The sequence below is a fragment of the Cetorhinus maximus genome, unplaced genomic scaffold (assembly GCF_964194155.1).
Source record: "Cetorhinus maximus unplaced genomic scaffold, sCetMax3.hap1.1 HAP1_SCAFFOLD_777, whole genome shotgun sequence".
Taxonomy (NCBI): Eukaryota; Metazoa; Chordata; class Chondrichthyes; order Lamniformes; family Cetorhinidae; genus Cetorhinus; species Cetorhinus maximus.
Window position 1 is genome coordinate 32,137 of NW_027596719.1, and position 18,510 is coordinate 50,646.

The following is an 18,510-nucleotide window of genomic DNA, read 5'->3' on the forward strand; positions in this document are numbered from 1 at the left end:
ACGCAAGCCTTTTCTTCTCCTTAATCCACTCTTGGACAGAGATAATGCCTCGAAGCAGTGAATATACTGAGAAATATACGCAATTATCCTGATTCCCGTTTGGGTAGAGATGTGACCTCTGTCCTTGTCTCACTTTACAGATTGTGATGGAAAGCTCAAATCTTTATCGATCTCTAGTCATGCACACTGTGCTAGATGATTCAGCAAAGCTGTCCCAGAAACGAGATGGTGCCTGAAAAAAATACCATATGCCAATCTGTCCACCATCAAGTTAGAATTTGAGACAATAAGCGATCACTTTATTTTAAAAAACCATTCACAGGATGTGGGCTTCGTTGGCTGGGCCAACATTTATTGTCCATCCCTAATCGCCCCTTGAGAAGGTGGTGTTGAGCTGCCTATTTGAACCGCTGCGGTCCATGTGGTGTAGGTACACCCACGGTGCTGTTAGAGAGGGAGTTCCAAGATTTTGACCCAGCGACAGTGAAGGAACGGCGATATATTTCCAAGTCCGGATTTCCACCTTGACTGGAGAGGCAGAACGGGGGCGGGGGCGGGGGCGGGGGTGGGGTGGCGGGGTGGTGGGTGGTGGGTGGGTGGTGGAGTGGGTGGGCGGGCCGGCGCAGCCTCAGGATAAAGGGTTGGCAATTTCGGACTGAGATGAGGAGAAAGTTCTTCGCTCAGTGCATTGTGAACCTTTGGAATTCCCTGCCCTAAAAAATTGTGGATGCTCAGTCGTTGAGTATATTCAAGACTGAGATTGATACGTTTTTGGATATTAAGGGATATGGGGATATGTCAGGCGAGGAAGTGGAGTGAGGTAGAAGATCAGCTACGATCTTATTGAATGGCGGAGCAGGCCCTTCTGCTCCATGATGGCCCCTTCTTGCCTAATAATCTATTGTCTGACTGATTAAACTTCGCCATTCAGTATAACCTTAGCAGTGCACTCAGCTAAATTGTACAGTGACACACTAAACTCAGGAGCATCTTGGGGGATGAACAATTTGAACCATTTCTTTAAGTAACATTCGTGAATCGTTAAGTGCCAGGCAATGACAATTGCCAACAAGAGAGAATCTAACCATCTCCCCTTGATGTTCAATGACACTACCATCACTGAAACCCCCACTATCAACACCTTGGGAGGGCACCATTGGCCAGAAACTGAACTGGACGAGCCATATAAAATACTATAGCTACAAGAGCTACAGACTGGGAATTCTGAGGTGAGTAACTCACCTCCTGACTTCCCAAAGCCTGTCCACCATCTGCAAGGCACAAGTCAGGAGTGTGATGGAATACTCTTCACTTGCCTATATGAGTGTAGCTCCCACAACACACAAGAAGCTCGACACAATCCAGTACAAAGCAGCCCGCTTGATTGGCACCACATCCACAAACATTCACCCCCTCCACCACCGACGCACAATGGCAGCAGTGTGCCCCATCTAAAAGATACACTGCAGCAACTCACCAAGGATCCTTTGACAGTACGTCCCAAACCTGCAACCTGCATCGCCTTGAAGGACAAGGGCAGCAGCTAAATGGGAACACCACCACCTGGAAGTTCTCCTCCACGTCACATACTATCCTGACTTGGAAGTATATCGCCATTCCTTCACTATCGCTGGAACTCCCTCTCTAACAGCACTGTGGGTGTACCTACAACACAGGGACTGCAGCTGTTCAAACTCTTTCGAGTTATCAACAGTCACAACTCTTTCGAGTACAATCACAGTTCTTGGTTTTCTGGGAGTGGGACATGAACCCACAACCCTCTGATTCAAAGGCGAGGGTGCTATGAACTGAGCCACAGCTGACACCTCCCTGCAGCTGTTCAAGAAGGCAGCTCACCACCACCTTCTCAAGAGGCAATTAGGAATGGGCAATAAATGAAAGAATGAAAAAACAATTTTACAACAGGACAAACTATCTTTAAGTTTTAAAAAAAAGTTTTTAATTTTAACCATACCAATTCCTAGCCCTGTGTAAGCATGTCTAGAGGATGGGGGTATGAAATGTCATACATTGATAGAGACAACTAGAAGATGGCCAGTAATCATTGATCATCCCAATAATTTCTTAGTTCCACAGGAAGGTGGGGTGCATGGAGCACATCAACGGTAACAAGCAATTCAGTTGAAGAGAATTAGCTGCTAAATGCCAACTGGAGAAGACAGGGCCTCAGTTTAATGTGTCATCCGAATGTCATCCCTCCGACAGTGCAGCATTCCCTCAGGACTCATCCTCTGACAGTGCAGCACTCCCTCAATACTGATCCTCCGTCAGTGCAGTGCTCCCTCAATACTGACCCTCCGACAGGGCAACACTCATCCTCTGACAGTGCACCACTCCCTCAGCACTGACCCTCCAACAGGCCTGCACTCCCTCAGTACTGACCCAACCCACTCCCTCAACAGTGCAGCACTCCCTCTGCACTGACCCTCCAACAGTGCAGCGCTCCCTTAGTACTCACCCTCTGACAGGGTAGTGCTCCCTGAGTACTGACCCTTCGACAGGGCAGCGTTCCCTCAGTACTCACCCTCCAACATTGCAGCATTCCCTCAGTACTCACCCTCCAACATTGCAGCATTCCCTCAGTACTCACCCTCTGTCAGTGCAGCACTCCCTCAGCACTGACTCTCCAACTGTGCAGCACTGCCTCAGTCCTCACCCTCTGACAGTGTTTCACTCCCTCAGTACTGAATCTCCAACAGTGCCAAACTCCCTCAGTATTCACCCTCTGACAGTGCAGCACTCACTCAATACTGACCCTCCGTCAGTGCAGCGCTCCCTCAGTACTGACCCTCTGACCGGGCATCGCTCCCTCAGTACTGACCCTCCGACAGGGCGGCGCTCCCTCAGTACTCACCCTCCCCACCCCTAACAGTGCAGCACACCCTCAGTACATCTTGCCTTCAGTGCTGACCCTCTAAGAGGCAGCACTCCATCTGTTCTGACCCCCGCTCCAACACTGCAGCACTCTCTCAGTACTGACCCTCAAACAATACAGTGCTCCTCATTTCTGACCCTCTGACAGTGCAGATCATCCTCAGTGCTGACCCTCTGACAGAGCAGCACTCTCTCAATACTGGCCCTCTGACAGGGCAGCACACCCTCAGTACTGGCACTGAGGAGTGTGAGACTTGATGTTGTGCTCATGTCTTTGGAATGGGATTACAAATCTACAACCTTTTGATTCGTGGGCGAGATTGCTACCCCTTGCACCCTGACTACTATTTAACTGTCGTGTCCCAAGGGGGTGGCCTTTTCACTTGACCATGATCATGTCTAAGTGGATGCAACATTTCACAGCTGGTTTCTGAGTCAAATTAGTCACTTTGGATGCCCCTTTGCTTCCATTAACCAATAATTGGCTCAATGAGATGGTGGAGATGTTACATAATAAATATTCTGAGAGGCGACAATGAGTCAATGGAAACTGGGCTGCACCTTTTTCAAATTGACATAGGTGCTTCAGTTAAGTAGTCAGAAGAGATCAATTAGCATTATATAAAAGCTGTGGGAGCATTTAGCAGAGTTGAATGATTGGGTGGTTAGTGAAGGATATTCATCCAGGTAAGTGGATGATGGACCTTCAGTTGAAGGCAAACCGGAAATGTTGGGAGCAATCAGCAGGTTGGGCACTATCTGTGGGGAGAAAGGAGAAAAACAAGTAGAGTTAATGTTTCAGGTTGATGACCTTTTATCAGAACTGAGTAAAGATAGAAATGGAATAGATTTTCAGCAAGTGGAGAGGATTGTTTTCAAAATTGAAATGTAAGTGATTGAAGGATGAGAGGTTTTATGGTGTGGTGTCAAGGGAATTAGTTTTAGGATAAGTAAAGAAACAAAATGTGTCTATAGGTGTGAAGGGCAGAATTTTTAAAGCCGCTGTTGTCTGAATGCTTTTTTTAAAAAAAAAGTAAAAGTGAAACTGGCAAAAGAAACAAAATGGGGGCAGAGATTAGTCTGAAATTGTTGAACTTTGAAGGCTGTAGGCAGTGTCTGATTTGAGATGAAGTGCTGTTCCTTGGGCTTCACTGGAATAGTGGAGTAGGCTGAGGACAGGTTGGAGTGAGAGTAAGGTAGAGAATTAAAATGGCTGGCAACAATTTTTGTGAACTATTGAGGAAAAAACTCATTGTTCCCCTCATCTCTTGGTCATGGCACTACTATCGCTTTTAGCATGCTTGTTACTTTGGTGAGTGAGGAACCTAAAGGTCTTGAAGTAACGTTCCCTTTGCGTTTTTGACAATTTGAATTGCTGAGCAGCTCCTTGTCTGTCCTTCCACTAAACAAATTAGGGAGGCTCTGATTGTTTCCAGTGAGCTCAGACTTTTCCAAAACCATTAAAGTTTCTTAGTGAATGAAATGGAATAACATGTCTAAGAGGAAGAAGGCTATTTGTGTTGGATTATTTGAAAGAGCTACCTCTTTGTCCTGTGATAGTGACTGGTAGCGCATAGCCGATCCTCCTTTAATAAGGCTAATGTTCGTTGGAGCTGTTGGCCTCCAGCCTAAACCAGAAAACAGATTTGAAATTGAGATAGAAATGGTTATTGGGAGAAGGAAGGTGATGTTGGGTCTGTAATTAATTCCCAGTACCTTTTTTATCACGATATAATCTCTCAGTTGAATAATGCTGTCTTGGTGGAGATATATGTTAAATCTAAATGTGCTAAACACTGCAGTGATAGATTAATCAGGCCATTGAGCAGCTTTTCACAATTAATTTGATTTGAAATCCTATTGATTTTTCCTGACAAATAATGATGCTCATTAATTTGAGTTACTAGTATAAAGTTCTGACTGAGTTTTAATGTTACATTATTTTGCAATGAAAAATCTGACTTTGTTCTAAATTGGATATTCTGGCTTGTTTTTTTTTTGAGAATCATCCAATCACGTTCCCTAGTACTTAGCTTTTAGATGCTGTCTGGGGTCTTTTAAAACATATAAATGTGATTATAATAGGTTTGCACTTGTGGGGGAGACCAGATTTAGGGATCCTCAGAGTGCGGGAGAGTGTGGAACTCGCTCCCACAGGGAGTGGTTGAGGTGAATAGTGTAGATGTATTTATCCATCTTCCCCCTTTAAATACATTAGGGAAATGGGAATAGAGAGGTATACTGAGTTAGGTGGGAGGAGGCTTGACTGGAGCATTACCACTCGTGTGATCAGGAGGGGTTGTATTAGGTTTCCCTATGTTCCAAAGAAAATATTGATTGATATATTCTCTAGATTCACAATGATTCCTGGGATGAAGAACTGTAGCTATAAAGATAGGCTGGGACTCTTTTGGAGAAAATAAGGCTGAGAAGAGACTAGATAAGAGAGATTCAAGATCCTGAGGGGTATGGACAGGGTAAATAGTGAGAAACTGTTACCACTCAATAGAACATCAAGAACTAGAGGGTACAGATTCAAAATAATTGTGGGAAAAGGAGTAAATGTGATGTGAGGAAAATTATTTCACCCAGAGGGTGGTTGGAGTCTTGAACTAACTTCCTGAAAGGGTGGTGGAGGCAGGTTCAACCGCGCTATTCAAAGGGAAATTGGATTGCTCCCTGAAAAGTGTGCGAGGTTACAGGGATAAGGCAGAGGAGTGGGACTATGCAGAATGCTCTTTCAGAGAGACAGTGCAGACACAACGGGCCAAGTGTTGTCCTCTTGCACTGTAAAGATACTTTTGGCATTGTATCATAGTATTTCTTGGATTGATGTGCAAATCAAAGGTTGAATTTGAGTGGTTTGTTTAGTTCTATGCTGTCAGAATTGACTTCCCCTGGTCAGTGACCCTGATAGCCTGCTTGAGATCTTTTGAAGAAATGATTTACCCGCACACTAACATAGACAACTGGTCATAGAGGGCCCTGTGCCTTGTGGTTGTCCTCTCTACATCTGAGTAGAGTTTGGTTGACTTCTTACATATGGGACTTGCCTCCATCAGATGTAATTAATCCTGCATTTATTTACACTGCCGTCCAGCTGAATGCTAGACCATCACGGTTGACCATCTGCAGGCTAAACAGTTTCTGCATTTGTACAGCACGGGGAGGCCATTCAGCCCACCCTGCATGTACTGACTCTTCTGATTAGTTCCGCTCTTGCGGTGTTCCCTGTAGCCTTAAAGTTCCACAAATAGGAATATTCATTTTAGAATCTGCTACTGCCATCATTTCACAACCGTTTTTTAAAAAAAACTTTCTCGTGTTGCTACGGTATTTTCAGCAATTCCCCGTTTAAAATCTGACTCTGCTGCCATTGAACGGTTTGTGATATTTTTTTCAGAACCTCAATATCCTCTTAAGCTTCTCCATGCTCAAGAGAGCAATCCCAGCTTCTCCACGCTTTTCCTGTACGAGTAAAAGCTGATGATACCAAGGACTAGGAACAGATTTTAGTTGAGGCGGGGGGAGGGGTTGGAGGAGAAGTGTGAAGAACATTTTTATTTTTTAACACTGCGAGTGTGGTGCCCGTGAGGGGTGGTGGAAGTGGGGGGGATGAGTGATTTCAAAAGTGGTGGCATTTTTTTTCCCCCAAGCCTCAGTTTTGATGTGATCCAATTTTTGTTAACCACTCCACGGCAAACTCGAGGGTAGAATCGGAGGAGTTTATTTTACACGTACAAAGCAGGAAGGAGGGTTTGCCACAACACCCACCCACCCGCCCCCCCCCCCCCCCCCACCCCCACTTTTACATTCATACAAAAGAGGGATAAAGGAAGAATTACAGGGCAAAGACCACAGAAAATAAAAATTATTTCACTGGACTCCAGAATCAAAGGTCCAATGATGTATTCCTTTCAGTCGGCAGGTTGAAGACTAATCCTGGATAATTCGCTTTTCCAGTGCGCAGAACTTCTATGATGAGATGAATTAGTCTTGTAGGCGCTGGTGCAGTAAGTTCCGGTAGAAACAGTGTAGATGGGGGGGCTAGGGCCATTTAAACTTGGACAGAGTCCTGGCTCTGCTGCCACTTGCTCTATGGAAGATAGCAATCTGCTTCGCAGTTCCACAAGGCAGGGTAACTGGTTCTCCCAGCTAGGATGCTGGGGAAATCATGTGATATTACTCCCACTTCTCCACATTGGTTCGGACAAAGGATTTATTTATATTCCTTAGTCTGCATTCTTGATGGTTAATGTTTCAACCATTAATCATTCCAAGAGGTTTTGGGGTCCTTTGAACTATCAGACTGGTCTTCTCTGTTGGCCAGGCCTTGGCCTCAGAAATGTAATTGGTCTTTGTACAATTCCCTTGGATTTGATCTTTGCAGTCGCAACAATCATTGGCATCTCTTCAGAGATAACGAGGTGGCAGCTGTTCTGAGTGCCAGGAAGTTACTTTTGTTTGAGTCAGCCAGCAATGGCTCCAGTCATTTGAAAGCTTTTATCCAGTTTTTTTAAGTATGTAACTTAGCCATTTAAGTTTTATAAAAATAGTGAGATCTTGGCTACAGGACAGCAGAATATGCAGGACTACAGGGGAATGGCACTAGTTGAATTGCTCAGTTGACAGATCGAATGGCCTCCTTGCGTGCTAGTCTGCTAGATACAACAACAAGATTTGTCACACAAGAGATTAAAATCAGGCCTCCATCTATACAAAGTGATCTGTCTGTTTCCTCAAGGCCTGAGAAAAAGGTGACTTCCCTCAGTTGGCATTGATTTAAATTTTCTTCTTCATTCATGGGGCGTGGGTGTCAGAATTAACGGCATGTAGGCCAGACCAGGTAAGGACAGCGGCAGATTTCCTTCCCGAAAGGGCATTAGTGAACCAGATCGGTTCGTGGCCGTCAATAGATTTTTAGTTCCAGATTTTTATGGAATTCTAATTCCACCAATCCGAGCCCATACAGCATTGCCCTGTGTCTCTGGATTACTAGTGCCATCCATTATGTGGCACCTCCACTCCCTCTCTCCTCCCACGTGTTGTTTGTGGGTCTAAGAAACGGAAGGAGGACTCTGGGAGATCATCGGTGTGTTCATTCTTTGTTCTACGCTGTAGATTAGATTATAACTCTGGTTTATTTTTCTCTCAGTTTACGAGCATGGATTTGGAAATTGAGGGGATAATAGGAAGATTTTCAGATGCCATGAGCCGTGGCGGGATATCCGAAGTGGCATCTTTGGTGAAAGCTGAGAGGAGCAGATTGGAAAGCGTGACGGTTCATGTGGCGGTCACCGGGACCCCGAGAGCGGGGAAGTCTGCTTTCATTAATTCAGTCATGGGTTTCAAGGATGGCGAAGATGGCGCGGCACCCACCGGCCCCGCCCAACAGGTGACAAAGCCGGCGCCTTACAGCCGGCTGGGGAACCCCAGCTCCGTGTTTTGGGAGCTGCCCAGCGTTCGGGGACCCGGCTTCTCGTCGGGCAACTACCTGAAGGCGGTGGAGGTCGACAAGTACGTCGGCTTCTTCATCCTGTCATCGACGTGGTTCACGTGGGAGGTCGCAGCCCTTGCCAGCGAACTCAGGCGGGTTGGCAAGCAGTTCTACCTCATCCGCACCAAGATTGACTTGGGCCCTCCTGGCTACAGGGAGAAGGAGTTCGTTGAGGACGTCCTGAATGTTTTCACCGTCGACTACTTTGCAAACCTGGACATTGAATACGCGATTGCTCACTTCTTCTGTGTCTCCTCCCACCAGGTTGACCGGTTCGACTTTCTGGAGTGCGTCCAGGCTCTGCAGAGAAATTCCTCTCCTCCACTCCAGAAACACGCCCTGCTGCTCTCCCTGCACTACCTGGCCAACAAGATGGAGCTGAAGGACTCTCTGAGGGAGTTCATTCCGGTGTCGGCGGTCTACAGCTGCCTCATCAACCCCATCCCGGTCGAGCAGCTGCCTTACCAGGCCAATGTCCACTTTCTGTACAACGAGATCCGGCTTTACCGCGTCCTGTTAGGGTTGGACTACCCGGCCTTGAGCAAAAGGGCCAAGCTGATTCGCCAGCCGACCTTTGTCCTCTCGGATGAGATCCAGACCACGATGGCGAAGATGCTGACGGAGAAGGGCGTTTCGGAGGAGCTGCTGAAGTGGACGGAGATAAACGTGTCTGTCCCCAACAGCTACGTGAAGTGGATTCCCTTCCTCGAGACGCTGCCTGGAGGGAAGCTGCCTGGGGCTTCCACCATCCGCTTGTTGGATACCATGCTGCAGAAGTTTACGGACGATGCCTGCCGTGTTCAGAGGAAAATGGAGGATGTACTGAAGGGTGAATAACATTGTTTGAGGCCCAACAATCTAATGGTGTTTGGTACACATGAAGGGAGAGGAAAGCTCAACTTCAGTATCAAAGGCCAACATTGGTATCCTCTGCTGGGTGAAGTGGCTTAATTCCCTATTTTCCTCCATAGTCTGCAATGTAACCTTGTTGCAGAGGCATTCCATGCTCTGCCAGTCCAAGATTGTTAATGCACAATGCATTCTCTTCAAGTACAAAACATAGCCATTTCATCCCAAGACCTTCACCTTCCACAACTAACTAAACGAGATTGGCTTGCAGATGAAATTCTAATTGGCAGTCCACATGGGCATGGGCCAAAATTGAAGGCTAGGCACTACAAGACTCGTATTTCACTGCAGCTGGTAGCTACCATGCTAGCTGGGTGTGAGGTTTCGCCTAAGCACATTACTGCAACCATTCAGCTGTTGTCAATGCAACATATTGACTGACCCTCTTTGTCTGAATGAGCAACATAACCCAGATGTGTTTTCTTTTGTAAGTTTAAGCTGTATTGTACATCCAAGTGTTGATGCAATATTGGGGATCATTTCTTCTATCCTTCCCATATTAAAAGTAGCAATAGCTCTTGTAGATGTTGTAATAGTAAACACCATCATTAAACAGCCAATGACGGTCTTTGGAAGCCCTAGTGTAGATTGAATTGCTGACTCTCCACTTTTAAAGGTGATGGGCGTGATATTTTTGACGTAAACCGGAATCCAGTGTGTTTGTCGCGCAACACTTCAATTTAAAAAAAAAAAAAATTGAACCTTTGTTTCAAGCACATCAACACTAATTGAGCCCAATATTTTGGCAGAATGGCTGACGATTGACGGCAATGCTTTGTTTTCCTCTCCTCCCAACAGGAGGAGATATTAGAAACTTGTCACTGCAGGGGGAGTTGGTGGGTGAAAGGCCAGGATTCAATAAGGAAATGCCAAATGTGTGCAAAAGAAATGGAAGATGTGATTTCTGAGCAATGCAAGTAAACTCACTTTTTTTTGCTGAAAATGTAAACAAAGCTGTTTCTTGTACATATTACAGCTGAGTGAGTCTCATTTTATTTCACGAAAGGAATGCTATTGGGAGTGTCAAAATTCGCACAACTTAACGTTTCAGTCTATTTCCAATTGATAACTGAACTCACTACGGTTATTTGAGAAACTTCAGAATTTAAATTAAATTATTAATGTGTACAGTGACTGTTATCTGACTTTTCAAAGTAGCTTTAGTGAAGGGTTTAACTGCAGTTGACTTAAAAAAAATTTTTAAAAAAATCTTCAACATTTTGTTAACTGCTGCATGTAACCTGTTTGTCATCCACTTTTTTCATTTTCCAGTTCTGTTCAAGAATTTCCTGTAAATACTGTTTTCATAAATGCAGGTTTGTATGTGGGTCATCAAAGACTTTTGTATTGGAGCTGTCTGTCACCCGTGAGGAATTATTTTATTAAAATGAATAACTTATGCAATTTATCCTGGAGTCAGCTACCTTGGAATTTTTTTCTCTATGCTAACTGTGTAGTTATGTTTCTGTAAAACTGGATTAGGTATACACACGTTCCCAAACCCTGGATAACTTTAAAAGCAATTTTTGTTTTGATTTGCAGCATAGTGAAGCTATTTGGCCCATGTCTGTGCCAACTGGGATTGGTCCCTAGCCTTGTGGGTTACAGCATGACACGCAGATTTCCAAGTGCACTTTTTGGGGAAGTGGTGGTGTAGTGGTATTGTCACCAGGCTGGTATTCCAGAGACCCAGGATAATGCTCTGGGGGCCCTAGGTTCAAATCCCAATGGTGAAATTTGAAGTCAATTTATAAAATAAAATAGACCCCATGTCTGACCATTTTTCTTGTTGTAAAATCCCATCCAGTTCACTGACCTTCAGATGTCCTTATCTGGCCTGCATGTGCCTCCAGATCCACAGCAACGTGGTTGACTCTTAATGTCTGAACAAGGTCAGTTAGGGATGGGCAATAAATGCTCACCAGGCCAGCGATGTGCACATGCAATAAATGTGTACAAGGTTGCTGCCTGTACCCCATCACATGAATTTCTAAAAATTCATTCATGGGATGTGGGCTATGCTGGCTGGGCCAGCATTTATTACCCATCCCTAGTCGCCCTTCAGGGTGGTAGTGAGCTGCCTTGTGGTACAGATACACTCACAGTGCTGTTAGGGAGGGAGTTCCAGGAGTTTGACCCAATGACAGTGAAGGAATGGCTGATATATTTCCAACTCGGGATGGTGAGTGACAATGATGGGCACTTCCAGGTGGTGGTATTCCCATGTGTCTGCTGCCCTTGTCCTTCCAGGTGGTGGTGGTTGTGGGTTTGGAAGGTGCTTTGAAAGGGATTTGGTGAATTCCTGCAGTGCGTTTTGTAGATGGTACATATTGCTGCTACTGTCAGTGGTGGAGGGAGTGAATGGGTGGGGTGCCAATCAAGCGGGGCTGCTTTGTCCTGGATGGTGTCGAGCTTCTTGAGTGTTGTGGGAGCTGCACTCATCCAGACAAGTGGAGTATTCCATCACACTCCTGACTTGTGCCTTGCTGATGGTGGACAAGCTTTGGAGTCAGGAGATGAGTTACTTGTCACATAGTTCCTGGCCTCTGACCTCTCGTAGCCACAATATTTATATGGATAGTTCCGTTTCTATGCCCATCTAATATTTCAGCCAATGACATTAAATTTGTCTCCTGGTTGTTGAAGGACACCAACATTCCCCTTGGTGAGGTCAATCTGTGGGCAATGGTGGGCAGGTAGCAAATGATCCATTCAGAGGGGTGTCTGCACTTGGCCTTCAAAGAGAAAGGTACACCAAGTGACAGGTTCTGTCTCAGGCATTGCACCATGAAGCTGCCAAGTGACATTGGGGATTGTTGCCACTGGCCATTTGTGGCATAGCATGCCAACCTAAAAGAATTGACTTCCAGGTGCAATTGTCGATGGTTAGGGCCTTCGTGTCATGGCTACAATTATCCCTGAACCATTGCTTTGGTTGTCCACTAGTAATTTGGGTCCATGTACCTTGCTACACGGAAGGTCCTTGGGAGTGTGTCCATCTTCCATGGTTATAACCACAGCCGGTGTTAGTTGCTGAGCAAACCAAATCTCAGGGAAACTTGTCTTATGGACTATACCCTTTGTTTTTTATTCTGAAAACAAGGCGATGTACCGATCTTAGTAAGAAGTCCAGTAATGCTTTTACTTTTATTTCTTAAAATCCCAAAAGTTTTATTAGCAACAATAAAAGGAAACGTAAACACACACGATTAGTTACACCATTAATGTTAGTTTTTTTAAAAAACATTCCCCAAAAAAAGAAAAATTCTACTTGGTCAATCCTACAAGTAAACACCTCCCCCCGGCAACACCTCCCAGGCAACAGTCCCTTTATAGATGTGTAATATTACTGGATTTTATAGTTAACCAAGGCGAAGTGTTGTAGCTTTAATAAAGGCATAGCACATGACTTCTAACCTCTTCCACTCTACGTTGGAATCCACTTCAGAATAAAACTGCTTTTTGCAGCCCAGGACTTTTCTGTTGACTGAATGGCCGGTTCAAATGGCAAGCTCTCCGGGCCCAGAGCTCCAGCTATCTCTAATCCTAAACTCTTTCCCCTTCCATCCCAGTTCCACTGTTCTCACACCTTTGAAACTCAAATCCTTCCACATATAAAATCTTTTTCTGTTTCTGTCTTGTCTTTGCTTTTTGGGTCAATAAAATATCGTCACCCCACTACTCTATCTATGAACTCCCTGTGAAATGTAAAGATGTTTTTTGGTACCTCTGACTCCCCTTTGATATTCAAACAAACTCTCAACTTCTCTAAAAATGCAAATTTTAGATCTAACCTAGTTACTTGTACCTCAAGCTTAACACCCCTATCCTTTACATCTTTCAAAACCTAAAGACAACCTGACTCCAATTAATCTCCTGCACGTGCACATATCAACACAATTAGGCAGTCCCCTCAAATACAGAGCTCCTTGAGGAAATGGGTACTTCATATCCACTCTGCATCATGGCCCTCTCCATTATAGATAAAATGCCTAACTTTGTACACCACTTACATTCTATTCCTTAGTCTCCTCTGTTCCAAAGAAAGCGAAATAGAGAACATTTCCTTCGGGGAAGCCCCTTTGGAAGGGCCAGATTTAAGGTGAGATCGCAGCCAATAAATTGTGTTCCGTTTTAGATAAGAAGCCTGCGAGTTTGAAGTGGGCGTGGAGGATTCTGACGACTAAACCTCAAAGTTTTGCATTTTGGCGAACAAAGAATATCATTACCACGTTGATGAGTCCCTCTGGGTAGCGTCTATGGTAGCAGAATGATTTAATATGCTACAACATTAGCACATTTGGCATCTTGACTTCCCAATGTGTGGTGTGTTTGGGGGGAAAAAAATCTGAAAAATGAGTCTGAAATGTCCAACCACCTCTATGCAGAATCCCTCAAAAGTATAATTATGTGTAATCGTTCCTGCAGTTTATTTTTTAAACTAGAAAAGCCATCCAACACTAGCTTCCTCTTCCCAAGCCAGTATGCCCAGTGGTGAGGCGCAAATCACTCCAAACCCACTCTGGTGCTCAGGACAGGTCTTTCATATGCCTGATACCAGACTCCGGAAGCAACCGCTGTACTCAGAACTCAATGGAGGCAGGAGACGCTTCAGTCACGCTTCCTCCCCCCGCCCCCCCCACCCAAGTAACACCGACTCATGGGAGTCCCTGGCTTGTGACCGACCAAAATGGATAGAGGAGGTTCTTTTATGAAAGTGAAGCCCAGGCGTCTGAAAGAGCGCGCAAACCCGCGGAGGAACCATCCGCCCCACCCTTCAATCTCCAGCTTCGCTGCATGTGGCACAGTCTGCAGATGGTACGCTGGGCTTCTCAGCCACCATAGAACCCATTGGACTGTAGTGGAAGCAAGTCATCCTCGACCCTGAAGGGCTGCCCAAATAGGAGATGTTAAATCACTGCACAAATTATCACCTCCTTTCAAAATATTAAACAGGAATTTTATCCAAATAAACTTATTAAAATTTTCCCCTCTAGCATTTCATTTAAACAGTTTTGAAAAGTAATGCACGCACTGATGAGGGTTCAACCAGAACATTCAGTGACTCGTCTGTCTCAGTGCCATTATATTCCAGCTACCAAGGAGCCTTTGATATATATTTAGACAGTGAAAATACAGCTGTAAGTGAATGGATATTGAGTCTTAAACCCAAAGTGCTGGAAGAGGTTGAGACCTTTTGAATGGAAAATCCGATGGGGAATTCGGGAGAAACTTCATTTCCCAGCGAGTGGTGAGAATGTGGAAATCGCTACCACCGGGAGGAGTTGAGGTGGACAGCATAGATATGTTTAAAGGGAAGTTGGAGAGACATTAGAGAGAAAGGAATAGAAGGATGTGGTAAGGGGGTGGGAGGAGGCTCATGTGGAGCAGAAATACTGACATGCAGCAGATGGGCCGAATGGTCTGTTTCTGTGCTGCTGTCGTGTAGCAAAGTCGGCCCTTTCAAATAAAAACCCTATGGATAAATTTAATCATGTGAAATGTGTAATTGTTTAAAGCCTCAATTTGTTTGCTAGAAGTTTCAATGAGTTGAAAAAGCAAATGGAAATTTGTGTGGAAAGTTTTTGGATATATGTAGGAGAAGAGACTTTAACATTTTGTTCAATAGTAGGGTCTAAGGCCACAGATGATAGTCAATGAGCCATTACCGCTTAGAAGGGAGGCCATTTGGCCTATCGAGTCCATGCTGGTCCTCTGTAGAGCAATCCAGTCATTCCCATTTCCCCGACTCAATCACCGTACCCCTGCAAGTTTCTTTCCATCAGGTTCCCACCCAATTTCTTTTTGAAATCATTCATCGTCTCTGCTTCCACCACCCTCGAGGGCAGCGAGTTCATTACCACTCGCTGTGTAAAAAAGGGCTTCCTCACATCTCCCCTACATCCCCTGTGCGAAACCTCAAATCTGTGTCTCCTGTACCTCGCTAACAGGAACAGCTTTACTTTGTCTACTTTATCTAAACCTGCCCTAATCTTATTCACTTCTAATAGTGGAGATGTTAACATTTTTTCCCCATAGGAAATATTGACATGATTGGAACATTAGAACATAAGAAATAGGAACAGGAGTGGATCATTCAGCCCCTCGAGCCTGCTCTGCCATTCAATAAGATCATAACTGATCCTCTTGTGTTTCGATTTTCACATCCCCATCTAACCCCGGCAACCTTTGATTCCCTTGCCTCACAAGAATCTGTCCACCTCCGCCTTAAAAATATTCAATTACCCCGGCTCCACCATCTTCTGAGGCAGAGAATTCGAAAGTCGCACAGCCCCCTGAGAGAAAAAAAATTCTCCTCATCTCTGTCCTAAAAGGGCGACCTCTAATTTTAAAACAGTGCCCCCTAGTTCTGGGCTCACCCATAAGAGGAAACATCCTTTCGACATCCACCTTGTCAAGGCCGTTGGGATCTTGTATACACTTCAATCAAATCACCCTGAGTTTTGAATACAAAACCTGACTGTATACCCAGCATGGCTTGTTGGCTAGCAGCCTGGCCGCAGGGTCAGAGGTTGTGGATTCAAGGCCCAGTCCAGTGACTCGAGCCCACAAGCTGGGTTGACACTCCTGATGCAGTGCTGAGGGAATGCTGCACTGCCGTATGAGGCTTTCAACTCAGGGCCCCCCATCTGCCGTCTCGGGTGGATGTAAAGGATTGCAAGGGTACTATTCCGAAGAAGAGCAGGGGAATTATCCCTACTGTACCATGAGCATTTATCTATTGGCCAATGACACTGAAAAAAGCAGTAATCACATTGGTAATCCTACAATGCGACAGTGCTTACAATTCAAAAGTACGTCATTGACTTGTAAAGTGCTTTGGGATGTCATGAAAGGTGCTTTATAAAGGCAACATATCTACCAAATTGTTTAGAATAGATAAGAGTTGTGTATTACTGAGGCGACATGCTGCGAAGATTTTCGTCTTGCACTTAGCAGATTGGTCAAGGTATTACTTTGGACAATGCACCAAGGGAACTGTTTCACCCCCAGGCTTTTGTTTAATTCAAAAAAAGACGCAATGCCTGGACATGTTCCTTTTACCTGCAGAGGACACGTTCCTGTTTCTGAATATATGTCGCTTCTGCTAAATCTTCTTGATCGGAACTCATGTATCCTGAGCGTTAGCCTGGACCACTGGATTACTAGCCCAGTGACAGTACCACTACACCACCATCTCCCCCGGAACTCTTTGGGCTACATTTAAGTTTTTAGTGGGTGGTTGCACCTCAAGAAAGTTTAGTGACTCTTGATGGCCTGTGTTGACAAACTCTTGTTTGGACATGGAGGCAATTATTTGGCCTTGATCAACCATCCTGGCGTTGACCGTTGATTAACTTGCCTTCAGTATTTCCTCCCAATTTTTCAGCAATTAGATGAGGTTATGTTCTCTTTTAGCCATCTTAATGCCTTTTAAGGAAATATGTCCTCTTTTTCAGTCCTCTTAATGCTTCTTAAGAAGATTTTTTACCTTTTTCCATATCTTAATGCCTTTTAAAGAAGATATTTTCCTTTGTTCAATTATCTTAATGCCTCTTGAGAAATGCTCTCTTTTTCAGTCATCTTAATGCCTTATAATATGCCGCCTCCATGCATTTGAGGAGATATTTGATCATCTTAATGCCTTTTAAGAAGCTTTTCAAAATTCTCCAGATTTTGGGAAGGTTCCATTAGATAGGCATATAGCAAATGTGATTCCTTTATTCAAGAAGGGAGGGAGACAGGAAGCAGGAAACTACAGGCTCGTTAGCTTAACATCTGTCATCGGGAAAATGTTAGAAGCTATTATTAAAGATGTTATAGCAAGGCAGTTAGAAAAACTCAAAGCAATCAGGCAGAGTCAACATGGTGTTTTGAAAGGGGAATCATGTGTAACCAATTTATTGGCGTTCTTTGAAGGAGCCACATGTGCTATGGATAAACGGGAACCGGTAGATGTACTGTACTTAGATTCTCAGATGGCATTTGATAAAGTGCCACACAAACGCTATTGTGGAAAATAAAAGCTCATAGGTGTAGGGGTGTATTGGATAGAAGATTGGCTGGCTAACAGGAAACAGAGGGTAGCCATAAATGGATCTTTCTCTGGTTGGCAGGATGTGACGAGTGGTGTACCGCAGGGATCAATGCTGGGACCTCAACTTTTTACAATTTATGTCAATGACTTGGACGAAGGGGCAGATGGTTTGCTGCCGACACAAAGATAGGTAAGAAAGTAAGCTGTGAAGAGGACATAAAGAGGTAGACAGAGATAGGTTAAGTGAGTGGACAAAGACCAGGCAAATGGAGTACAATGTGGGCAAATGTGAAATTGTCCATTTTGGCAGGAAGAATAAAAAAGAAGCATATTATCTAAATGGTGAGAGATTGCAGAGATCTAAGATTCTGGATGATCTGGGTGTCCTAGTGCATGAATCACAAAAGGTTAGTATGCAGTAATTAGGAAAGCTAATAGAATGTAATAGTTTATGCGAGGTGAATTGAATACAAAAGTAGGGAGGTTATGCTTCAGTTGTACAAGGCACTGGTGAGACCACACCTGGAGAACTGTGTACAGTATTGGTCACTTTATTTAAGGAAGGTTGTAAGTGCGTTGGAAGCAGTTCAGTGAAGGTTTGCTAGACTAATACCAGGAATGGGTGGGTGTCTTATGAGGAAACATTGGACAGGTTAGGTTTGTATCTGCTGGAGTTTAGAAGAGTAAGAGGTGACTTGATCGAAACATTTATGATCCTGAGGGGTCAGTGGATGTGGAGAGGATGTTTTCTCTTGTGGGAGAATCTAGAACTAGGGGTCACTATTTAAAAATAAGGGGTCGCTCATTTAAGACAGAGATGAGGAGAAAATTTTTCTCTCGGAGGGTGGTGGGTCATGAAACTCTCTTATTTGAAAGGCGGTGGAAGCAAGGCCTTTTAATATTTTTAAGGCAGAGCTACATAGATTCTTGATTGACAAGGGGGTGACAGGTTATCAGGGGTAGGAGGAGGTTACAATCAGATCAGCCATGATTTTATTGAATGGCGGAGGAGACTTGAAGGGTCTTGTGGCCTACTCCTTCTCCTAGTTCATATGTTTATGTCCTCATTTTGGTTATCTTAATGCATTTAAGAAGATATGTTCTCTTTTCCAGTCATTTGGGAAGATGTGTTCTATTTATCAATCAACTTAATGCCTTTTGAGAAAATATG